The sequence below is a fragment of the Triticum dicoccoides genome, chromosome 3A (assembly GCF_002162155.2).
Source record: "Triticum dicoccoides isolate Atlit2015 ecotype Zavitan chromosome 3A, WEW_v2.0, whole genome shotgun sequence".
NCBI classification, from domain to species: Eukaryota; Viridiplantae; Streptophyta; class Magnoliopsida; order Poales; family Poaceae; genus Triticum; species Triticum dicoccoides.
The window spans coordinates 668673498-668681005 of NC_041384.1; positions in this window are offsets into that span (position 1 = coordinate 668673498).

The window sequence follows — 7508 nt, forward strand, 5'->3', positions numbered from 1 at the left end:
CAGAAGTGTTATGTAACGCGGTTGATGTAGTCGAACGTCTTCGCGATCCAACTAATCATGTACCGAACGCATGACACCTCCGCGATCTGCACACGTTCAGCTTGCGGACGTCCCTCGAACTCTTGATCCAGTTGAGGCCGAGGGAGAGTTCCGTCAGCACGATGACGTGATGACGGTGATGATGAAGTTACCGATGCACGGCTTCGCCTAAGCACTACAATGATATGACCGAGGTGAAATCTATGGAGGGGGGCACCGCACATGGCTAAACAATCAACTTGTGTGTCTATGGGGTGCCCCCCTCCCCCGTATATAAAAGAGTGGAGGAGGGGAGGGTCGGCCCTCTCATGGGGCGCCCAAGGGGGGAGTCCTACTCCCAATAGGAGTAGGTTTCCCCCTTTACCTAGTTATTCGGATTGGGATTTGGGGGGTACGCCCCCACCTTGGCCGCGTCCTCCTCTCTCCCACTAAGGCAAAATAAGGCCCATTGACTCCCCGGGGGGTTCCGGTAACCTCCCGGTACTCCGAAAAATGCCCGAACTCATCCGGAACCATTCTGGTGTCCAAACATAGCCTTCCAATATATCGATCTTTATGTCTCGACCATTTCGAGACTCCTCGTCATGTCCGTGATCATATCTGGGACTCCGAACTACCTTCAGTACATCAAAACACATAAACTCATAATACTGATCATCATCGAACATTAAGCGTGCGGACCCTACGGGTTCGAGAACTATGTAGATATGACCGAGACTAATATCGAATCAATAACCAATAGCGGAACCTGGATGCTCATATTGGTTCCTACATATTCTACAAAGATCTTTATCGGTCAAACCGCATAACGACATACGTCATTCCCTTTGTCATCGGTATGTTACTTGCCCGAGATACGATCGTTGGTATCATCATACGTAGTTCAATATCGTTACCGGCAACTCTCTTTACTCGTTCCGTAATACATCATCCCGTAACTAACTCATTAGTCACATTGCTTGCAAGGCTTATAGTGATGTGCATTACCGAGAGGTCCCAGAGATACCTCTCTGATATACAGAGTGACAAATCTTGATCTTGATCTATGCAAACTCAACAAACACCAACAGAGACACCTATAGAGCATCTTTATAATCACCCAATTACGTCGTGACGTTTGATAGCACACAAAGTGTTCCTACGGTATTCGGGAGTTGCATAATCTCATAGTCAGAGGAATATGTATAAGTCATGAAGAAAGCAACAACAACATACGTTGTTCCCTTTGTCATCAGTATGCTACTTGCTCGAGATTCGATCATCGGTATCATCATACCTAGTTCAGTCTTGTTTCCGGCAAGTCTCTTTAATCGTTTTTTAATGCAACATGCCGTAACTAACTCATTAGTCACATTGCTTGCAAGGCTTATATTGATGTGTATTACCGAGAGGGCCCAGAGATACCTCTCTGATACACGGAGTGACAAAACCTAATCTCTATCTATGCCAACTCAACAAACCCCATCGGAGACACCTGTAGAGCATCTTTATAGTCACCCAGTTACATTGTGATGTTTGATAGCACACTAAGTGTTCCTTCGGTATTCGGGAGTTGCAAAATCTCATAGTTATAGGAACATGTATAAGTTATGAAGAAAGCAATAGGAACAAACTAAACAATCATCGTGCTAAGATAACGGATGGGTCAAGTCAATCACATCATTAGAGAATGTTGTGATCCTGCTAATCAAATGACAACTCATGTCTATGGTTAGGAAACTTAACCATCTTTGATTAACAAGCTAGTCAAGTAGAGGCATACTAGTGACACTCAGTTTGTCTATGTATTCACACATGTACTAAGTTTCCGGTTAATACAATTATAGCATGAATAATAAACATTTATCATGATATAATGAAATATAAATAACAACTTTATTATTGCCTCTAGGGCATATTTCCTTCAGTCTCCCACTTGCAGTAGAGTCGATAATCTAGATTACATAGTAATGATTCTAACACCCATGGAGTCTTGGTGCTGATCACGTTTTGCTCATGGGAGAGGCTTAGTCAACGGGTCTGCAACATTCATATCCATATGTATCTTGCAAATCTCTATGTCTCCCTCCTTGACTTAATCGCGGATGGAATTGAGGCGTCTCTTGATGTGCTTGGTTCTCTTGTGAAATCTGGATTCCTTTGCCAAGGCAATTGCACCAGTATTGTCACAAACGATTTTCATTGGACCCGATGCACTAGGTATGACACCTAGATCGGATATGAACTCCTTCATTTGCTGCTTCCGAAGCAACTATGTACTCCGCTTCACACATAGATCCCGCCACGACGCTCTGCTTGGAACTGCACCAACTGACAGCTCCACCATTCAATAAAAATGTGTATCCAGTTAGTGACTTAGAGTCATCTGGATCAGTCTCAAAGCTTGCATCGACGTAACTGTTTATGACGAGCTCTTTGTCACCTTCATAAATGAGAAACATATCCTTAGTCCTTTTCAGATATTTCAGGATGTTCTTGACCACTATCCAGTGATCCACTCCTGGATTACTTTAGTACCTCCCTGCTAAACTAATAGCAAGGCACACATCAGGTCTGGTACACAGCATTGCATACATGATAGAACCTATGGCTGAAGCATGGGGAATGACTTTCATTTTCTCTCTATCTTCTGCAGTGGTCGGGCATTGAGTCTGAATCAACTTCACACCTTGTAACACAGTCAAGAACCCTTTCTTTGCTTGATCCATTTTGAACTTCTTCAAAACTTTATCAAGGTATGTGCTTTGTGAAAGTCCAATTAAGCGTCTTGATCTATCTCTATAGATCTTGATGCCCAATATGTAAGCAACTTCACCGAGGTCTTTCATTGAAAAATTATTATTCAAGTATCCTTTTATGCTATTCAGAAATTCAGTATCATTTCCGATCAACAATATGTCATCTACATATAATATTAGAAATGCTATAGAGCTCCCACTCACTTTCTTGTAAATACAGGCTTCTCCAAAAGTCTGTATAAAACCATATGCTTTGATCACACCATCAAAGCGTATATTCCAACTCTGAGAGGCTTGCACCAGTCCATAAATGGATCGCTGGAGCTTGCACACTTTGTTAGCACCTTTTGGATCGACAAAACCTTCTGGTTGCATCATATACAACTCTTCTTTAATAAATCCATTAAGGAATGCAGTTTTGATATCCATTTGTCAGATTTCATAAAATGTGGTAATTGCTAACATGATTCAGAAAGACTTTAAGCATCGATACAAGTGAGAAAATCTCATCGTAGTCAACACCTTGAACTTTTCAAAACCCTTTTTGACAAGTCGAGCTTTGTAGACAGTAACACTACTATTAGCGTCCGTCTTCCTCTTGAAGATCCATTTATTCTCAATGGCTTGCCGATCATCGGGCAAGTCCACCAAAGTCCACACTTTTTTCTCATACATGGATCCCATCTCAGATTTCATGGCCTCAAGCCATTTTGTGGAATCTGGGCTCATCATCGCTTCCTCATAGTTCGTAGGTTCATCATGGTCAAGTAACATGACTTCCAGAACAGGATTAATGTACCACTCTGGTGTGGATCTTACTCTGGTTGACCTATGAGGTTTGGTAGTAACTTGATCAGAAGTTTCATGATCATCATCATTAGCTTCCTAACTTATTGGTGTAGGAATCACTGGAACTGATTTCTGTGATGAACTACTTCCCAATAAGGGAGCAGGTACGGTTACCTCATCAAGTTCTACTTTCCTCCCACTCACTTCTTCCGAGAGAAACTCCTTCTCTAGAATGGATCCATTCTTAGCAATGAATATCTTGCCTTCAGATCTGTGATCGAAGGTGTACCCAACAGTCTCCTTTGGGTATCCTATGAAGACACATTTCTCCGATTTGGGTTCGAGCTTATCAGGTTGAAGCTTTTTCACATAAGATTGCAGCCCCAAACTTTAAGAAATGACAACTTGGGTTTCTTGTCAAACCATAGTTCATATGGAGTCATCTCAACGGATTTAGATGGTGCCCTATTTAACGTGAATGCAGCCGTCTCTAAAGCATAACCCCAAAATGATAGCGGTAAACCAGTAAGAGATATCATAGATCGCACCATATCTAATAAAGTATGATTACGACGTTCGGACACACCATTACGCTGTGGTGTTTCGGGTGGCATGAGTTGCAAAACTATTCCACATTGTTTCAAATGAAGACCAAACCCATAACTCACATATTCTCCTCCACGATCAGATCGTAGAAACTTAATTTTCTTGTTACGATGATTTTCCACTTCACTCTGAAATTCTTTGAACTTTTCAGAGTCATATTGCCCATGAGGCATGGTTTGCAAGCATCAAGTGATTCATAATCAAGTGATTCCAAAAGCCCATCAGCATGGAGTTTCTTCATGCGCTTTACACCAATATGACCTAAACGGCAGTGCCACAAATAAGTTGCACTATCATTATTAAACTTATATATTTTGGCTTCAATACTATGAATATGTGTATCACTACTATCAAGATTAATAGACCAATCATCAAGGGTGCATGACCATAAAAGATATTACTCAAATAAATAGAACAACCATTATTTTTAGATTTAAATGAATAACCGTCTCATATCAAACAAGATCCAGATATAATGTTCATGCTTAACACTGGCACCAAATAATAATTATTTAGGTCTAAAACTAATCTTGAAGGTAGATGTAGAGGTAGCGTGCCGACCGCGATCACATGGACTTTGGAACCATTTTCCACGCGCATCGTCACATCGTCCCTAGCCAATCTTCACTTAATCCGTAGCCCCTGTTTCGAGTAGCAAATATTAGCAACAGAACCAGTATCAAATACCCAGGCGCTACTGCGAGCATTAGTAAGGTACACATCAATAACATGTATATCAAATATACATTTCACTTTGCCATCCTTCTTCTCCGCCAAATACTTGGGGAAGTTCGGCTTCCAGTGACCAGTCCCTTTGCAGTAGAAGCACTCGGTGTCAAGTTTACGTCCAGACTTGGGCTTCTTCACTTGAGCAGCAACTTTCTTGTTGTTCTTCTTGAAGTTCCCCTTCTTCCCTTTGCCCTTTTTCTTGAAACTGGTGGTCTTGTTGACCATCAACTCTTGATGCTCCTTCTTGATTTATACCTCTGCAGCCTTTAGCATTGCGAAGAACTCAGGAATTGTCTTATCCATCCCTTGCATATTATAGTTCATCATGAAGCTTTTATAGCTTGGTGGTAGTGATTGAAGAACTCTGTTAATGACACTATCAACTGGAAGATTAACTCCCAGCTGAGTCAAGTGATTGTGGTACCCAAACATTCTGAGTATATGCTCACTGACAAAACCATTCTCCTCCATTTTGCAGCTATAGAACTTGTTGGGGACTTCATATCTCTCAATCTGGGCATTTGCTTGAAATATTAACTTCAACTCCTGGAACATCTCATATGCTCCATGACGTTCAAAATGTCGTTGAAGTCCTGGTTCTAGCCGTAATTTATGGCACACTGAACTATCGAGTAGTCATCAGCTTTGCTCTACCCGGTGTTCACAACATCTGGCGTTGCTCCTGCAGCGGGTTTGGCACCTAGTGGTGCTTCCAGGACGTAATTCTTCTGTGCAGCAATGAGGATAATCCTCAAGTTACGGACCAACGGCACGGGCCATTTATCTACAACAACATGGACATGCAAAATACTATCAGGTACTAAGTTCATGATAAATTAAAGTTCAATTAATCATATTACTTAAGAACTCCCACTTATATAGACATCCCTCTAATCATCTAAGTGATCACGTGATCCATATCAACTAAACCATGTCCGATCATCACGTGAGATGGAGTAGTTTTCAATGGTGAACATCACTATGTTGATCATATCTAGTATATGATTCACGCTCGACCTTTCAGTCTTAGTGTTCCGAGGCCATATCTGCATATGCTAGGCTCGTCAAGTTTAACCCGAGTATTCTTCTTGTGCAAAATTGGCTTGCACCTGTTGTATGTGAACGTAGAGCTTATCACACCCGATCATCACGTGGTATCTCAGCACGACGAACTGTAGCAACGGTGCATACTCACGGAGAACACTTATACCTTGAAATTTAGTGAGAGATCATCTTATAATGCTACCGCCGTACTAAGCAAAATAAGATGCATAAAGGATAAACATCACATGCAATCAATATAAATGATATGATATGGCCATCATCATCTTGTGCCTTTGATCTCCATCTCCAAAGCACCGTCATGATCACCATCGTCACCGGCTTGACACCTTGATCTCCATCGAGGCATCGTTGTCGTCTCAACAACTATTGCTTACACGACTATCGCTACCGCTTAGTGATAAAGTAAATCAATTACATGGCGATTGCATTTCATACAATAAAGCGACAACCATATGGCTCCTGCCAGTTGCCGATAACTGAGTTACAAAACATGATCATCTCATACAACAAAAAATAGCATCATGTCTTGACCATGTCACATCACAACATGCCCTGCAAAAACAAGTTAGACGTCCTCTACTTTGTTGTTGCAAGTTTTACGTGGCTGCTACGGGCTTTAGCACGAACCATTCTTACCTACGCATCAAAACCACAACGTAGTATAGTGATTGCTTTTTGATCTTCAGAAAGAACCATATTTATTGAAACCGATACAACTAAAGTTAGAGAAACAAACACCCACTAGCCACCTGTGCACGAAGCACGTCGGTAGAACCAGTCTCGCGTAAGCGTACACGTAATGTCGGTCTGAGCTGCTTCATACAACAATACTGCTGAATCAAGAATCAACTAGTGATGGTAAGCAATATGTATATACCCACGCCCACAACTCCTTTGTGTTCTACTCGTGCATATAACATCTACGCATAGACCTGGCTTGGATGCCACTTTTGGCGAACGCAGTATTTCAAAATTTTCCTATGATCACGCAAGATCTATCTAGGAGATGCATAGCAACGAGAGGGGAGAGAGTGTGTCTACGTACCCTCGTAGACCGAAAGCAGAAGCGTTATGTAACGCGGTTGATGTAGTCGAACGTCTTCGCGATCCAACCGATCAAGTACTGAACGCACGACACCTCCATGATTTGCACACGTTCAACTCGGTGACGTCCCTCGAACTCTTGATCCAGTTGAGGCCGAGGGAGAGTTTCGTCAGCACGACGGCGTGATGACGGTGATGATGAAGTTACTGACGCAGGGCTTCGCCTAAGCACTACAACGATATGACTGAGGTGGAAATCTGTGGAGGGGGCATCGCACATGGCTAAACAATCAACTTGTGTCTATGGGGTGCCCCCTCCCCCGTATATAAAGGAGTGGAGGAGGGGAGGGCTGGCCCTCTCATGGTGCTCCCAAGGGGGGGAGTCCTACTCCCGGTAGGAGTAGGTTTCACCCCTTCCCTAGTTAGAGTAGGAGAAGAAGGAAGAGGGAGAGGGAGAGAAGGAAAGGGGGGCCGACCCCCTTCCAAATTTGGATTGGG